The following is a 19,333-nucleotide window of genomic DNA, read 5'->3' on the forward strand; positions in this document are numbered from 1 at the left end:
CTACTCTGAGGGGGCACATATCTGGGTGTAATACTGTGAAGGGGGGCACATATCTGGGCATAACACTGTAAGGGGCACATATCTGGACATAACACTGAGGGGGCACATATCTGGACATAACACTGAGAGGGCACATATCTGAGTATAACTACTGTGAGGGGGCACATATCTGGGCATAACTACTGTGAGGGGGCACATATCTGGGCATAACTACTGTGAGGGGGCACATATCTGGACATAACTACTGTGAGGGGGCACATATCTGGGCATTACTACTTTGACAGGAACAAAGGCGAGTATAACTGCTGTGAGGGGCCACAAGGAGAACATAACTTTTGTGAAGGGGCCACAATGTGGGCTTTAGTACTGTGTGGTAGCACTTAGGGGAAATGTCCTAGATTACCCTGCTATACATTGGCATGGCTCAGTCTTCCAGGCCAGCACAGCGCCCCCTGTCGGTGATTTCACTGGGGCAGTCACCATCCCTTCTTTATGTGAATATTATTTTTTTCTCTATCAGCACAGAGACCTTGTTCTGGATCCAGCGGACATCAGCGACACCCTGGATGAGGTAGGACTGGGTGAGTGTAGCCATGCATTGGGCCACTGGGTCCCACCTCTGGGCTGTGCTCAGCTGTGTCCAGAGCTCCTAGAGAAGAGACTGGAGAGAGCTGAGCTCAGGCCGGGCCCCGCTCCATTCATTCTCCTCCTGGAGGCAGGGGCCCCTCACCAGGACAGTCAGGGGCCAGCGAATGATGACAACCCCCACTATCCCCACTACTCCTCCCCCATCATACTAAGCTGAGGAGCGGAGAAGGATTCCTTGTGTGTAATGGAGGAGAATCTCCAGAGGTGACATGTCTGAGCTCTCCACCACACTGTCTCCTCACAGCTCATCTTACCTGCAGGCTGGAGGAATGGCTGATACCAGAGAGAACAAGAGCCCTGACTACCGACCAGGACCTGCCCAGTATCTGCTGCACTGCCAGAGCTGAAGGACCTGGGGTGACGTCACTGTCATGTGACCAGTGCAGGGGGCGGGGCTGAGCAGTGTAGAGGAGAAGAGGTGGTGAAGGACCTGCGGTGACGTCACTGTCATGTGACCAGTGCAGGGGGCCGGGCTGAGCAGTGGTGATGAGAAGAGGTGGTGAAGGACCTGGGGTGATGTCACCATCATGTGATCACTGTAGGGGGCGGGGTTAGCAATAAAGAGGAGAAGAGGTGGTGAAGGACCTGTGATGGTGATACATACAGTCGCTCTCCTTTTGTGTACAAAGCCGCCCCTCCTGTCACATGACCTTTACTATATGTTCATTCTACTTCTGAGCCCCGCCCCCTGCACTGATCACATGATGGTGACATCACCCAGGTCCTTCAGCTCTGGCCATGCAGCAGATACTGGGCAGGTCCTGGTCGGTAGTCAGGGCTGTTGTTCTCTCTGGTATCAGCCATTCCTCCAGCCTGCAGGTAAGATGAGCTGTGAGGAGATATAAAGTTTTCTGCATTTTTTAAACTAACTTTATTCTGTTGTTTTCTGAGATTTTTCTTCTGATGACCCCTCCTCAGTAAAGGTCATCAGTAGCGTTCAGTGACTTGAGCTTCAGATCCTCAATCCGAAGTTGATTGTCTCCATTGGCTCCGCGGAGTTAACCATCGGTGAATTGATTCGATAGTTATTTCTGAATCTTTAAGAACATTTTACATTAGTAATCCGAAGTCGGGTTCAGCTCCGAGGCACCAACTAATACCAAACCCGACTTCGGATTACTAATGTAAAATGTTCTTAAAGATTCAGAAATAACTATCGAATCAATTCACCGATGGTTAACTCCGCGGAGCCAATACATTTTAATGCTGTATGGAGACAACATTGAAATGATTGAACAAATCAACTTCAGATCCAGGATCCAAATCTCGATTTACTCAACACTAGTGTCTGATCTGACTGTACTGTAATCACACTGCACCACCGCTACAAGCAGACGACATACCGGTCATGTGACTGTACTGTAATTACACTGCACCACCGCTACAAGCAGACGACGTACCGGTCATGTGACTGTACTGTAATCACACTGCACCACCGCTACAAGCAGACGACATACCGGTCATGTGACTGTACTGTAATTACACTGCACCACCGCTACAAGCAGACGACGTACCGGTCATGTGACTGTACTGTAATCACACTGCACCACCGCTACAAGCAGACGACGTACCGGTCATGTGACTGTACTGTAATTACACTGCACCACCGCTACAAGCAGACGACGTACCGGTCATGTGACTGTACTGTAATCACACTGCACCACCGCTACAAGCAGACGACGTACCGGTCATGTGACTGTACTGTAATCACACTGCACCACCGCTACAAGCAGACGACGTACCGGTCATGTGACTGTACTGTAATCACACTGCACCACCGCTACAAGCAGACGACGTACCGGTCATGTGACTGTACTGTAATTACACTGCACCACCGCTACAAGCAGACGACGTACCGGTCATGTGACTGTACTGTAATCACACTGCACCACCGCTACAAGCAGACGACATACCGGTCATGTGACTGTACTGTAATCACACTGCACCACCGCTACAAGCAGACGACGTACCGGTCATGTGACTGTACTGTAATTACACTGCACCACCGCTACAAGCAGACGACGTATCGGTCATGTGACTGTACTGTAATTACACTGCACCACCGCTACAAGCAGACGACGTACCGGTCATGTGACTGTACTGTAATCACACTGCACCACCGCTACAAGCAGACGACGTACCGGTCATGTGACTGTACTGTAATCACACTGCACCACCGCTACAAGCAGACGACGTACCGGTCATGTGACTGTACTGTAATCACACTGCACCACCGCTACAAGCAGACGACGTACCGGTCATGTGACTGTACTGTAATTACACTGCACCACCGCTACAAGCAGACGACGTACCGGTCATGTGACTGTACTGTAATCACACTGCACCACCGCTACAAGCAGACGACATACCGGTCATGTGACTGTACTGTAATCACACTGCACCACCGCTACAAGCAGACGACATACCGGTCATGTGACTGTACTGTAATCACACTGCACCACCGCTACAAGCAGACGACGTATCGGTCATGTGACTGTACTGTAATCACACTGCACCACCGCTACAAGCAGACGACGTACCGGTCATGTGACTGTACTGTAATCACACTGCACCACCGCTACAAGCAGACGACGTACCGGTCATGTGACTGTACTGTAATTACACTGCACCACCGCTACAAGCAGACGACGTACCAGTCATGTGACTGTACTGTAATCACACTGCACCACCGCTACAAGCAGACGACGTACCGGTCATGTGACTGTACTGTAATCACACTGCACCACCGCTACAAGCAGACGACGTACCGGTCATGTGACTGTACTGTAATCACACTGCACCACCGCTACAAGCAGACGACGTACCGGTCATGTGACTGTACTGTAATCACACTGCACCACCGCTACAAGCAGACGACGTACCGGTCATGTGACTGTACTGTAATCACACTGCACCACCGCTACAAGCAGACGACGTACCGATCATGTGACTGTACTGTAATCACACTGCACCACCGCTACAAGCAGACGACGTACCGGTCATGTGACTGTCCTGTAATCACACTGCACCACCGCTACAAGCAGACGACGTACCGGTCATGTGACTGTACTGTAATCACACTGCACCACCGCTACAAGCAGACGACGTACCGATCATGTGACTGTACTGTAATCACACTGCACCACCGCTACAAGCAGACGACGTACCGGTCATGTGACTGTACTGTAATCACACTGCACCACCGCTACAAGCAGATGACGTACCGGTCATGTGACTATACTGTATTTACACTGCACCACCGCTACAAACAGACGACGTACCGGTCATGTGACTGCACTGTATTTACACTGCACCACCGCTACAAGCAGACGACGTACCCGTCATGTGAGTGTATTGTAATTACATTGCGCCAGGTAATCATGCATCGGTGGGGGTTCTAAGAGTCAGACCCCAGAGTATGTGATATTAATGACCAATAGTGAGGACAGTTTAGTTTTATTTTTTTTTAAAATTATAAAAAATAGAAAACTTCATAGTACCACACTGTCTCCTCACAGCTCATCTTACCTGCAGGCTTGAGGAATGGCTGATACCAGAGAGAACAAGAGCCCTGACTACCGACCAGGACCTGCCCAGTATCTGCTGCACTGCCAGAGCTAAAGGACCTGCGGTGACGTCACTGTCATGTGATTAGTGAATGGGGCGGGGCTCTGCAGTGGTGAGTATAAGAGGTGATGAAGGACCTGGGGTGATGTCACTATCATGTGATCCATGCAGGGGGCGGGGTTAGGAGTGAAGAGGTGGGGAAGGACCTGTGATGGTGAGCCGCCCCTTTCCTGTCACATGACCTTTACCACAAGTATCTTCTACTTCTGAGCACTGCCCCCTTTTCTGATCACATGATGGTGACGTCACCCCAGGTCCTTCAGCTCTGGCCGTGCAGCAGATACTGGGCAGGTCCTGGTCGGTATTCAGGGCCTTTGTTCTCTCTGGTATCAGCCATTCCTCCAGCCTGCAGGTAAGATGAGCTGTGAGGAGACAGTGTGGTGGAGAGCTCAGACATGTCACCTCTGGAGATTCTCCTCCATTACACACAATATAATATATATATATATTATGATGGGGGAGGAGTAGTGGGGATAGTGGGGGTTGTCATCATTCTCTGGCCCCTGACTGTCCTGGTGAGGGGCCCCTGCCTCCAGGAGGAGAATGAATGGAGCGGGGGCCCGGCCTGAGCTCAGCTCTCTCCAGTCTCTTCTCTAGGAGTTCTGGACACAGCTGAGCACAGCCCAGAGGTGGGACCTTGTAATATGTCTCCAATGTGTATTATATTAATGTATGAAAAATATATCAACCTGATTTGGTAATCCTCTCCAAATCTAGTGTATGCTTATTTGGAGTAAAGAACACCCGGAGGATTCATCACCAGGATTCAACAAGAGTTATATAAAAAATGAATAATGCGATTTATTTTCAGTCTTTATAAGAGTTGATTACTTACAGAAATAGTTTAGGAAAAGTCTAATGTCCTTGAAGTATCATTGTTGAAGGTTAGGAATCTTCAGGCTCCATGTGTCTTCATCTCTAGCCAGCAAACACCCCCAGCAGAGTGAGTGTAAGAGGACAACCCCCTTGTCTGTCTCTGTCAGTCTTTTATACCATAGATACAGGCGTGTCTTAAAGGGTTTCTACCACCACATTTTGACCTAATTAGCTGTCAGACACTAGCGATCTGCTGGTGTCTGCTCTACCTAACCATGCTATTGTAATTCCTTTCTCTGCAGTGGTTACCCTAAAAAACATAGTTTTATTGCTATGCAAATGAGCCTCTAGGTGCTATGGGGGCGTCTTTTCAGCACCTAGAGCAGGCATGGCCAACCTGCGGCTCTCCAGCTGTTGTAAAACTACAACTCCCACCATGCCCAGCTGTAGGCTGATAGCTGTAGACTGTCCGGGCATGATGGGAGTTGTAGTTTTGCAACAGCTGGAGAGCCTCAGGTCGGCCATCCCTGACCTAGAGGCTCCGTCCACTCACCATTTCTGCCGACCAGCGCGCTCCAGCCCGCCCCTCTCCTCTAGATTGACAGCCTACTTCTCTCCATCTTGGCCGAATTCTCGCGCCTGCGCCGTGTGCTTCTGTATTCGGCGCAGTGACTGTCTCCCTGCGCCGGCATCTTCACTGCGCCTGCGCCGATTACGGCGCAGGGAGCAGTCCAACAGACACGGCGCAGGCGCGAGTAGGCTGTCAATCTAGAGCAGAGGGGCGGGCTGGAGCGCGCTGGGCGGCAGAAATGGTGAGTGGACGGAGCCTCTAGGTGCTGAAAAGACGCCCCCATAGCACCTAGAGGCTCATTTGCATACTAATAAAAATACGTTTTTATGGGTAACGGCTGCAGAGAAAGGAATTACAATAGCATGGTTAGGTACAGCAGACACTGGCAGATCGCTGGTGTCCGACAGCTAATTAGGTCAAAATGTGGTGGTAGAAATCGGCCATTATTGATTCCGCTACCACGGACCCCAATGGAATTCGGAATCCATATCGGGATTCTCCGCTAACCGGAAGCCGAACTTTAGACGCCGAACTTAGAACAGAAGTTCGCTCAACACTAGTCCTCTTCAGAAGTGTCTGTGAACAGCTGTAACTTCTTTGTCATTCCCCTTCTTTCTCACCAGTTATAATTTGGTAGAACTTTATAAGGAATTTTAAGGAACTGTCCATTCAGCCTCATATGGAGAATTTCACGCTCTCAGCATGATTGTTGACAATCAAGTGAAATGAATGTAATCCTTTAACAAAGCATTTAGCTTTAGTACCACAAGTAGCAGTTTCCTGAACTTCACAGGTGTTTATGGCAATCCAATGGAATAGCAAACACCCTAGGCCGTACATAGGCGCTAAATATCTCACTTCTTGAACCCTAACTATTCTAACTCTAAATCACTTAGTGAAGCTCTTCAGCACTCGCTCTTCTTGAGCTCAATTCTCCATTTTGGATGCCAGTCCTTCTGTCACAGACCTCCTTTCTGTGTGGACAGAACTTTCTTTCTATGAACTTTACCTCTGGAGTTGTCTATGGACAGGTGTGCTCCAGGTGCTCTTCACCCTTGTCTTGGGTCACTCTCCAGTGCCCCTTATCTTCACACCTTTAACAGAATATAACACAGATTTGTTTACCTCCAAGTCTTTTCCTGGGACTCTGTGCTCATCAGTCTTTATGTTTATAGGCTTCATGAATATCACAGTCTCTAGAAAACATTACATTTCCTGTTGACTTTAGTCTTGATTGAAGATATCTTCTTCTTTCCTATTACTACACTAAAGTTGGTGATTATAGCTAACCTGTAGTATCACAGTGTACCATACCATTCATGTATTACCATATTATATTTCAACATAATATAGATGTTTATATATTATTGAAAATATTATCCTAATACAAAATCCTTTATGTAAGTGTAGCCTTTTTATCTTTATTCATTCAGTCATATATATTTGTGTATGTTTGTGGAATTTTTATAAATATAAATTATATTGATTAATTTAATTGATCACACAAAATATATCTTTCTACAGTAAAACCAAATCTTTACCTTTTTTAATAAAGTAATATTCTGCATGAGATATGAGATATTACTCTATTAAAATAAAACAATCTTAGGGTACTTTCACACTTGTGGCAGAGGAAGAGGAACTAATCCAGACGCAAACTGATGGCATTTGTCAGACGGATCCGGATGCGGATCCATCTGACAAATGCATTGAAATACCAGATCCGTCTCTCCGGTGTCATCTGGAAAAACCGATCCAGTATTTTTTATTTTTTGCATTCTTAAAGGTCTGCGCATGCGCAGACCGGAAAGCCGAATCCGTTTTGCCAGAACACTTAATGCCGGTGTTCTGCCAGATTCCTATACCTTGTCAGAATGCTATACACGGAAGTGACACGGCCGCACCAGAATCAGCTGGAGGAGGGTGTTTGTGGATCTGCGCAAGCGCAGAGCCACTGGATTCGTAAAGATAATTGCACCACCGCGGGAGGAGCACCTACTTCATTTGCATGCGCGAAACCGTACACCGTGCGTGAGCACTCGGGGGTAGGTAGATTTTTCAGTGCAAAATGTTCCATCAGATCTCCCTACCACTGAGTGCGCACGCGCAGACACATCATCTGGAGCAGTTCAGCCTCACCACATAGCAGAGCTGAGTGCAGGATATTGGGGACACCACATAGCAGAGCTGAGTGCAGGATATTGGGGACACCACATAGCAGAGCTGAGTGCAGGATATTGGGGACAGCACATAGCAGAGCTGAGTGCAGGATATTGGGGACAACCTGAGTGCGCACGCGCGGTGTACGGTTTCGCTCATGCAAATTAAGTAGGTGCTTCTCCCGCGGCGGTGCAATTATTTTTACGAATCCAGTCTAGACACACCCTCCTCCAGCAGATTCCAATGCGGCCACGTCACTTCCGGTGCAGCCGCGTCACTTCCGGGTATAGCATTCTGCCAGGTATAGGAATCTGGCAGAACATTGGATACGGCACTAATACACTTCAATGTAAATTAACGCCGGCATTCTAGCAAGTGATCAATGCTGGGGTTCATCCCTGGTGATGCTCTGCCAGGCCTCTAACTGCAACTGTCTTCAGTTCCTGCTTGTTCTTGGGGCATTTTCCCTTCAGTTTTGTCTTCAGCAAGTGAAATGCATTCTCAATCGGATTCAGGTCAGGTGGTTGACTTGGCCATTGCATAACATTCCACTTCTTTCCCTTAAAAAACTCTTTGGTTGCTTTTGCAGTATGCTTTGGGTCATTGTCCATCTGCACTGTGAAGCGCCGTCCAATGATTTCTGAAGCATTTGGCTGAATATGAGCAGATAATATTGCCCGAAACACTTCAGAATTCATCCTGCTGCTTTTGTCAGCAGTCACATCATCAATAAATACAAGATTACCAGTTCCATTGGCAGCCATACATGCCCACGCCATGACACTACCACCACCATGCTTCACTGATGAGGTGGTATGCTTAGGATCATGAGCAGTTCCTTTCCTTCTCCATTCTCTTCTCTTCCCATCACTCTGGTACAAGTTGATATTGGTCTCATCTGTCGATAGGATGTTGTTCCAGAACTGTAAAGGCTTTTTTAGATGTCGTTTGGCAACCTCTAATCTGGCCTTCCTGTTTTTGAGGCTCACCAATGGTTTAAATCTTGTGGTGAACCCTCTGTATTCACTCTGGTGAAGTCTTCTCTTGATTGTTGACTTTGACACACATACACCTACCTCCTGGAGAGTGTTCTTGATCTGGCCAACTGTTGTGAAGGGTGTTTTCTTCACCAGGGAAAGAATTCTTCGGTCATCCACCACAGTTGTTTTCCGTGGTCTTCCGGGTCTTCTGGTGTTGCTGAGCTCACCGACGCGTTCCTTCTTTTTAAGAATGTTCCGAACAGTTGTTTTGGCCACGCCTAATGTTTTTGCTATCTCTCTGATGGGTTTGTTGTGTTTTTTCAGCCTAATGATGGCTTGCTTCACTGATAGTGACAGCTCTTTGGATCTCATCTTGAGAGTTGACAGCAACAGATTCCAAATGCAAATAGCAGACTGGAAATGAACTCTGGACCTTTTATCTGCTCATTGTAATTGGGATAACGAGGGAATAACACACACCTGGCCATGGAACAGCTGAGAATCCAATTGTCCCATTACTTTTGGTCCCTTAACAAGTGGGAGGCACATATGCAAACTGTTGTAATTCCTACACCGTTCACCTGATTTGGATGTAAATACCCTCAAATTAAAGCGGACAGTCTGCAGGTAAAGCACATCTTGTCCGTTTCATTTCAAATCCATTGTGGTGGTGTATAGAGCCATAAATGTTAGAATTGTGTTGATGTCCCAATATTTATGGACCTGACTGTATGTGTCACATTACTATTATAAGGCCTCAATATTCTCTATATTCTTAACACAATTTAGACAAATTACTTTTATCTCATTTCCAGTATAAATGTTAGATATAGAATTGGTAATACAAATAATGAAGTATGTTGTATAATCCTACAATATATCTGATATGTCATTCTAAGTTATATGACCTCTTTACGTATTGTTTACTCATTTCTAACTCAAATATTTTATGCTAGTCTTAGAATAGCATTCATACACACTGTACTCATATGCATCTACTCAAATGGCACAGCAGCTGCTCACATCACTCTTACATCATCACACGCTCATGTAGCCAATTAACTTTAATTAATAAAATGATGTAATAGAACCCATACGTGTGTATATTTTGTAATGCGCATTTTAAAAGACATTTCAGTTGTAAACCTGAAATACTTCATTTGTGGACCACAAATAAACAATAATTTGGTATTTTGCATAAACTTAAGATCTTTGAATTTCTAGAATTTTGGTCTTTCCACACCATTAACCTATTGTTAGACAAAAGATCTCAAATGTCATCATGTGCCCCTGTCAATCAACTGACCTCATGCTTTAATCACCATGGCTGAACACAAGAACCATGCTTCATGCTTTTCCAAAAGTAAGTTACATCTTTAATATCTTACATTTAGTATTATTCTGTTAGTCAAACATTGTTACATAGATTAACAGTTTGATTACTAGACATTCCACGCAATTATGGAACTTATTTAGTAATGTGGAGAAAATTGGAAAATTTTGCTCATTTCGGTCAAATGCTGCTTCTTAAGAAAATTTATACTGGAGAAAATTAGAAAAATAGAAAATATTAGACACAACAGAAAAATATTTCCCCTCAATATTATCTGTATAAAAATTATACAAAAATCATATTCTTCTATTCTCTGACCTCCTATGGTATAGAGAGAAATGTCTCTAGACTCAAGACATACGAGAATAGGATCCTGTTACTTTTACAACTATAGCTTCCGTCTCCTATACCAGGCATGCTCAAACTTTTATTTAGCTAATTTTAATGGGAAAAACTAAATCTTATCCTTATCCAGGCCAAAACCATTACCAATATGTCTGTCCTCAATAGACTTAGTTCTAGCTAATACTTAAACCTCTTCTCATAACCATAACCTCTCTATTGATGAGATCCTGGAATATCCTGCTCAGTGTGACTGGTTTAGAAATGTCAAAATCTTTTAGTTCATTTAAGAAATCCGTTGACTGCTTTTTCTTAAGTTTTTCATTAATAATAACAGGATAATTACATTTAAAACCCATCTGGTTTCGAATGTCTATGCCTTTGTCCTCTAGACTGGCATCTGACTTAGAAATCTGAGCTTGTTCCCTCTGTAGATCAAGCAGTGGAGTCCTTCTATTTATATCTACCTCAGAAATCTGTTCCGTGACAATTGGTGTCTGTGTATTTGTGTGTGTGACTGGTTTTATCATATGATAGGGTCTAAACGTTACATGTAATTTTCTGCGTTCCTCATAAAGATTATCTTTGCTTCTTTTACATGTATATGCTATTTGGGTCTTCTTAGGCCAGATTCTGTCTATTTTTACATCTGCCTGTGTTCTCTCTACACATATGTGTGATGGAGACATTTTCTGTTTCATTTGCTTCGTCACAATGTCCAGAAACTTTGTAGCCTGAAATAATGTTTGTTTCTCTGATGCCAACACTAATACAGAAGGCTCTAAAAATGTGAACTTTCTTACAAACATGTGAATGATATGTGAAGGTTTGGCATTCTCAATAACCGCTTTTTATGTCCGTTCAAACATGGACATAAATCCAAATGTGGATTCCTTTCTGCCTATTTTAAATTCCTTTAGAATTTCATATGTGGGCATGCTGTCACTTCTAGTGCACCAAATCAGCTCTTTTAATCTTTGAACATCATTATGAAAAATCCATTCTTTTGAATCATTATCATCCACCTGTTTCATTGCTAGACTCCTAGAAAAATTCACAGGAAGCCACAATCTAAATAATCGATTCCTTTGTTTATTTGATAATTTAAATCTGTCTGCGTGGCTCTCAAAAATCTCTGAATTCCTGCACACATGGAGGTTTGCATCATATGTAGGGATTTCTTTGCATATTTTCATTAATTGCTTCTGCAATTTTGATTGTAAGCTGGCCTCTTTAATATGCCATGTCTGCTGATGTATAGACTTGTCATTGTCTACTGACACAAGGTCACCTTCATCAGAGATCTGCAATGTCTTCTCTTGTTGTACTGACCCTTCCTCATCTATACAGTTAAGGTCACCTTCAGAAGAGATCATACATATATGTTTCATCTCATTCTGCTGAGTTCTCAAATTGCCATTATTCTTACTTTCCTCTACTTTATTGCCATTTCCACCCTCAGTTGATGCATCTTTACAGATCACTGCATCTGTGGTTGGAACTTCACTGGTACAATTTGAAGCATAGAAGCACATATGTCCATAGTAGCAGACATGCCCCACCTCCTAGGAAACAAGACACCACCAGATATCAAGCACACCCAGGGAAGCAGCACCAACGGTTTAGCCAACATGCATCCAATCTACATCACTCGCCAATTCCATGTGATACTATTTATTCAAATATAACAGTAGATACCCCTTCCACAGTAATAGAATTATCCCCTAGGACTGCCCACATCTCCAAAATGACCAATGTGAGAGGATCCCCCCTCCCCTCCCCCACACTGCCATCCCAACCCCAAGCTGTTTCAGTCAAGAAGTGCTCTCCAACTGTGCACCCCTGAATTTACCACCTACCTCTTTCATCAAGAGTTCCACACACAAATCGCTGCCTAGATAATCCACCACCTCAGCATCCCCGTCCACATCAGTAGAATTGGATTCACTGCTTACATTACACACCGAGTCCCCTACCCAACTAGGCACCGCCCCCATAGGAATGACGACACCACCAACAGGCCAAACCTGTCCAGCTATAGATCTGGACCTTGGAGTCACGGCCCTCTCTGATTTTTCCCTACAGATACCAAAAGGCCAGCTCTCTTCTTTTTTATCCCTACCCCCCCTACTTACACCAATCTCAGCCTACCCAATATTGAAAAGCCCAACCACGGTTACAATTACCAACTATTTCCGTCCGTTGGGAACCAGAAATCTAAAAAGAAAAAATGTAGGAGAGGAAGTAGGGGGGGCCAAGCCCAAAAGAAGAATCTGAAGTCAGCACGCAACCAAAAGAAAGATATAAAGATCTTCAACCTTTCTAGCCATCTATTGGACCATGAAGAAACTAAGGTTCTATCCAAAGGCCTCTCTTTTTGCCCATCTGCGAAAGTGGATGGATTCAACCTTTTCCTCGATTTACACAATTTTATTAGAAACCTCACTCTAAAGAGACATTTTAACATCATAGCGAAAAATAAAAAAGAGGCAGACCAAATGGAAGCACTAGCAGAATCTACACCTCAAGAACGTTTTATCAATACTGATCTGAGACCACGGTCTAATTTTTACCCCCTACATCATAAGGGGAATTTTATAGAAACTTTTTATGATCTGGTTTTAGACTATTTTAGATCAGTCGACAAATTACAAATTGAGAAACACAATCTCAGTGCCAAAGAGAAATTGGCTATCAAACAGCTCCAGGATAATCCGGATCTAATAATCCGCAATGCGGACAAAGGAGGTGGCATTGTCCTCCAGGATAGGAATGACTATATCAAGGAGGCGAATCGGATTTTGTCCGACACTGAATATTATCAACAGTTGACCGAAAATCCTCTTATGGAACATCAACAGTCGTTCAAAGCTCTTATCAACTCAGCATCCCATATCCTGAGTAAAAAGGAACATAATTACATTCTTATTACAAACCCAGTTATTGCCACCTTCTATCATTTACCCAAAATCCACAAGAGCACCTCTAATCCCCCTGGCCGTCCTATTATTTCAGGAATTTCATCACTCACGTGTAACCTATCCCACTACGTCGATATCCTCCTACAAAAATATGTAGTACAATTACCATCCTATCTGAGAGATTCTACTACCCTAATACAGCTCTTACGGAATATCAAATGGAAAGAAACATACCATTGGCTGACCCTAGACGTTACATCACTCTACTCGAATATTAAGCACGGACTGGGTATCAAATGCGTAAAAAGCTTTTTAGATACCGACGAGCAATTACCAGCGGAACAAAATGATTTTATCCTAAGAAGTATTGATTTTATTTTGACTCATAATATTTTTAAGTTTGAAGATAATCTATATCTACAGACTAAAGGAACCGCGATGGGTACGCGTTTCGCGCCCAGTTTCGCTAATCTTTTTATGGGGGCTTTCGAGGACACTTTTATATATAAATCAAAATTTTGGACACAAAATATAATTTTTTATCGTCGCTACATCGACGATTTGATTTTAATTTGGGAAGGCGACATTTTAACAATAAAGGATTTTATCAAGGACCTAAACTCCACCAATTGGGGTCTCACCTTCTCAGGCTCAAGTGACAAATCCAAAGCTGAATATCTTGACCTAGAGCTACATATAAATGATGGATCCGTTAATACACGAACATTTTTCAAAGAAGTGGACTGCAACAGTTATTTGGACTATTCAAGTGAACATTTCAAGAAGTGGAAGAAAAATATTCCGTATAGTCAATTTAAGCGAATTAGGCGTAATTGCTCCAAGGACGAAGATTTTGTCACACAAAGTAATATAATTCGGTCCAGATTCCTACAAAAGGGCTATCCGACGGATGTAATAGATACAGCTTTCAATAAGGCACAAGCACTTACACAAGCAGAATGTCTGGCAGGAAGCAAGAAACAAAACGATACCAAATACCACAATACCAACTTTTTAACCACCTATAATAGCAACCACATAGATATCCGTAAAATTCTGTCTAGACATTGGTATATCCTAAGAAAAGATCCCTTCCTGAACTCTGAGATAACAAAACAACCGTCTCTAGTATTCAGACGAGCAAAAACATTAAAAAATATGCTAGCCCCCAGTAAATTGAAGAACAAACGTGAAGAAGTAGGCAGCCAAGCTAATATTAAAACTCCGGGGAGCTATAGATGTAACCAACCAAGATGTCTCTGCTGCAGATCTATGAATAATACCACTTCTTTCATGGGCCGAAATGACGAACTTTTTAAAATCAAGGACGAACTAAACTGTGGATCATCCAACATCATCTATCTCATCACGTGTCCCTGTAATCTCCGTTATGTAGGGCGCACCATACAGACCTTGCGCAATCGACTTAACAAACACAGATCCAATGTGAAGAAAAAATTTCTCCAGCATAGTATCTCCAGACATGCTACCGTCCACCACCAAGGCTCTTTTTTGGGATTCACGGTTACCCCGATCGAGCAAGTCCGATCCAACGGATACAACATTATCCAGACATTGAGGAAACGCGAGATGTACTGGATATACAAATTAAACTGCCTCAATCCATATGGCCTGAATGAGGCTTTCGAAATCAATTTATAAAATCCACCACTCCGTGTCCAGTTCATGCAAATACCCCAGCCCCAACAAAACCCCCCCCCTTCCCCTATCATGTCCCATCCCCCCCACCCTCAACATCCCTTGTCCATAGAGGTCCCTCCAAGGACCCTCCATTAGTCATTAAAATTCTGCCATCCTTTAAATCAGACATTTTAGCGACGTAGCAATCCCATTTAGTATCCTTTTCATATACCCTGCTTCTGTCGCCATCCCCAAGTAATGAATAGAAATGTCACATACATCAAATATTACACATTTCGAACAATCCAGCCCATTTCTAATGTGACTTTCACTCTCTGACCCACTGATTGATTATTTATTTCCATAATATAGCCCAATATAAGTTCCATTAGTTTTAAATGCTATTCACACATTAGTTTTAAATTAATTTTAAAAGCCATTTATTTATTCATTCATCCATTTAATCCAACTATTTATCTTATTTTACTATCTGACCCACTGATTATTTATTTCAACCCTTGGACTTTCACCCTCCTACCCATTGATTATTTATTTCCATAATATAGCCCAATATAAGTTCTATTAGCTATTTACACATATAACAAATTCCATCCATCTATTTATCTCATTTTAGTCCGAAACCAGGTTCTCTACAAAGGTTCCATTGTATTCCAGTCTGTGCAGTACGAATGCACTGCTCTTCAGCCAGCCCGATCCGACACTCCCCCTCTCTGACGCTACAGCTCGATCCGACACTCCCTCTCTCTGATGCAACAGCAGCGTCTGGTTGCTATGAGACGGAGTGTGACGTCTCCCAGCATGTGACCGGCCGCTGCCTTATGCGACCGCCTTCGCTCCCAGCGGCCGCCTCCCCCTCATACCCACGATCTTCCTCAGATGGCGGTCACATGGTACAGCCATGTGACCGCTTTGCATGACATCACCAGGGCTTGCAGGAACGCCCACGATCCAACCCTGACGGCGGTCACATGGCATAGTCATGACATCACCAGGGCTTGCAGGAACGCCCACGATCCAACCCTGACGGCGGTCACATGGTATAGTCATGTGATCGGATCACATGACAATACAAGGTCCTGCACCACTTCAAACTTTCTTTTAACTTCCCCTGTACCCTAATTAATAAGTAGAAATCGCAACACTAGGAATGATCTGCCCTTGAACAGGGACACCAAGTCTATATATCAAAATAAAGTTTGATAGGTAGTAAAGTATTTTAACCCCTTTGTTCACACAGCTCTGAGAGCCTGTTCAGTACGCCTACTGACCCGCCCCTACCCCGCCCCCTGTGTGTTTTTGGCGGTTTTTTACTGTATTTAAATGTATGCGAAACGCGTTGTACCACTTGCTCAAATAAATAATAACCAATATCACTCCAACTATTGGGTGGTTTTTGCGCCGCGGGATACCTTTTCTTTTATTTGAACCACATGGATCTATATGACACTAATCTGTGAAAGACCTTCACAATATGAAAAATATTCCTTATTTTCTCTGTCTCTTTTCTGACTAAAATACGCTTACAGTAGTCTTTCTTCTTGTTTTCCTTTTTACATTCTGCATATACCAGTCATATTTTTTGCCCTATAAGACGCACCTGCCCATAAGACGCACCTAGGTTTTTAAGGAGGAAAATAAGAAAATAAATATTTTGAACCAAAAGGTGTGCTTTTGATGGGTTTTGAACTAATGGTGGTCTGTGGAAAACACTATTATGGGGGATCTGTAGATGACGCACTATTATGGGGGATCTGTGGATGGCGCTGTTATGGGGATCTGTGGATGGATCTGTTATGGGGATCTGTGGATGGCACTGTTATTGGGGATCTGGATGGTACTGTTATGGAGGATCTGTAGATGGCAATGTTATGGGGGGTATCTGTGGATGACACATATATAGCATCTTATGCTATATATGTGTCATCCACAGATCCCCCCATAAGTGTCCCTGTGTAAATAGTGAATGACCCCCAATACAGGGGATGGGGGCCGGCAACTGATATTGGAATGGCAGCGGGGCCCGTTGCAGTCACTGTATTCTATTACACCGGGTCCCACTCACTGTTGTATTCATTTCTAACGTGTAGGCATGGGAGCTTTGTTAAACTATTGCAATTCTTTGCAGCAGTAGAGAAATTCTCGTAGTACTCACTTGAAACTCCCATAGCAGGCAGGCCGGGCGGCAGCGTAACATCACTCACTACGTCACGCGCCTGCTCCACCTGCTTCATTCATAAAGTAGGAGGAGCAGGCGCGTGACGTTGTGAGTGATGTTACCCTGCCGCCTGGCCTGCCTGCTACGGGAATTTCAAGTGAGTACTACAGTGGATTTCTCTACTGCTGAAAGAATTGCTATAGTTTAACAGAGCGCCCATGTCTACATGTTAGATATGAATACTACAGTGAGTGGGGCCCGGTGTAATAGAATACAATGACTGCACCGGGCCCGCTGCCATTCCAATATCAGTTGCCGGCCCCCAGCCCCTCCTCGCTGATAGATCGCAGCCGGCGATGTATCAGTGGTAAATGGCAGCATTCACCCCATAAGACGCGCTGCCATTCCCCCCCCCCCCCACACACTTTTTTTTTGGGGGGGGGGAGGGAAAGTGCGTCTTATAGGGCAAAAAATACGGTAAATCAAACTATATCTTCTGCAGATCTAACTGTTCACTAGGAATAAACGTAAATTGTAATCTACTCTGATCAGCCAGAGAATGTATTATTTCACAACGTCAGTAGATTCAAGGCTCTTCTTAGATTCTCTGACTTATTAAATTTGATCATTCAAACTCTCGGTTGAGCAAGCCAATACGCTCCTCACTGATGTGGTAATCCTCTCCAAATATAGTGTATGGGTTATTTGGAGTAAAGAACACCCGAAGGACTCATCACCAGGATTCAATAAGAGTTATATAAAAAATTTATAATGCGCCCTCATAAGAGTTGATTACTTACAGAAATAGTTTAGGAAAAGTCTTATTCTATTGTCCATGTAAGAATATGAATGTCCTTAAAGTATCATTGTTGAAGATCACGAATCCTCTTCACGCTCCATGTGTCTTCAATCATGCTCAGCAACAAATACCCTCAACAGAGTGTGAGAGTGAGAATATGACCACTTGTCTGTCTCTGTCAGTCATTTATACCATAGATACAGGCGTGTCTTAACCAATGTATGTGCTTCTACATAGAGACTTTTTAAATATAGGTCTTGAGTCTTGACGTCCTCCTACAGACCTCCCATCGTCCATGAACATTACTATAAATGGTGTGTAATGTAATGCATACTTTATATTAAATACCAATTAATATTATATCACATATTATTTAACAGACCTGCATCTATCAGACATTTATCTCCTGTGGATCCACCAGAAATCTCTATGTTTGGGCCCCTGGAATCCATGTGGTGGGGGCTCTGAGAAGCGGGGCCCCTCCAGGCTCAGGAAGTGCGGTTCTGGAGGTGACATCTGGTCTTGTCCCCTGGATGATTTCCTCTCCTCTTCTCATAAAGGCGCCTGCAGTACTAGAAGCCTCCAGCACCTCCAGTTCTCTCCTCTTCTCTTCTCCTGAATGACCACCAAGGATGGACAGGAAGGAGATCAGCAGAAGAATATTAGACCTCACCGTGGAGATCATCTCCCTGCTGAGCGGAGAGGTAAACTTTTCTAGATTTCTCTCCTCTTTATTGTATTCTGTAACCAGTCAGACATCGGGAAGGAGAATCCATCATAGGGAGTGATAGGAAGAGTCCAGGGTCCTGTAAAACGGCCTCCAGACCTTCCAAGTGACAGAGAACCTGAAGGTCAGGCCCCAATATGGTGAGTGATGTATCATTTGACCAGTGACCAATAGTCATGTTGTAGGAGCCATGAGAAGGTAAGTAGGCACGTTGTACCTGGAGGAAAGGGCCGTAGGAGAGCACATGGCCCCTGAAGGGTTTATTCCCTAAGTGTCTCTCTTCATCCACAGGAGTACACAATAGTGAAGAAGACATCTGGGGACTGTGTGACTCCCATCATCCATCTCCAGGAGTCAGGAGGGTGGAGCAGGACCCCTCACCCCATCACAGAGCCTCCCCCACACCCCCTGATACATGAGCAGAAGATCCTAGAACTCACCCACAAGATGATGGAGCTGCTGACTGGAGAGGTGACACTGCTGGGAATGCTGGGAAATTTTCCAGTAACCGCACTGGAGGGGTCTGGGTGATGACGGTGTCATTGTGTTGTCAGGTTCCTATAAGGTGTCAGGATATCACGGTCTACTTCTC

The 19,333-nt window shown here is 44.3% G+C and overlaps 1 long non-coding RNA gene across 2 annotated transcripts; it reads left to right on the top strand.

Annotated features, from left to right (window-relative positions):
• The first annotated feature begins 1,445 nt into the window (after positions 1-1,445).
• On the top strand, positions 1,446-18,554 carry LOC120991214. Of its 2 annotated transcripts, none has more exons than XR_005776568.1 (3): positions 1,446-1,467; positions 10,063-10,165; positions 18,395-18,554. It is a non-coding gene; the product is annotated as an uncharacterized LOC120991214 (long non-coding RNA). The 2 variants fall into 2 exon arrangements; XR_005776567.1 differs by lacking the exon at positions 1,446-1,467 and adding an exon at positions 4,570-4,627.
• The last annotated feature ends 779 nt before the right edge of the window (positions 18,555-19,333 follow it).

Source organism: Bufo bufo, chromosome 2 (assembly GCF_905171765.1).
Source record: "Bufo bufo chromosome 2, aBufBuf1.1, whole genome shotgun sequence".
NCBI lineage: Eukaryota > Metazoa > Chordata > Amphibia > Anura > Bufonidae > Bufo > Bufo bufo.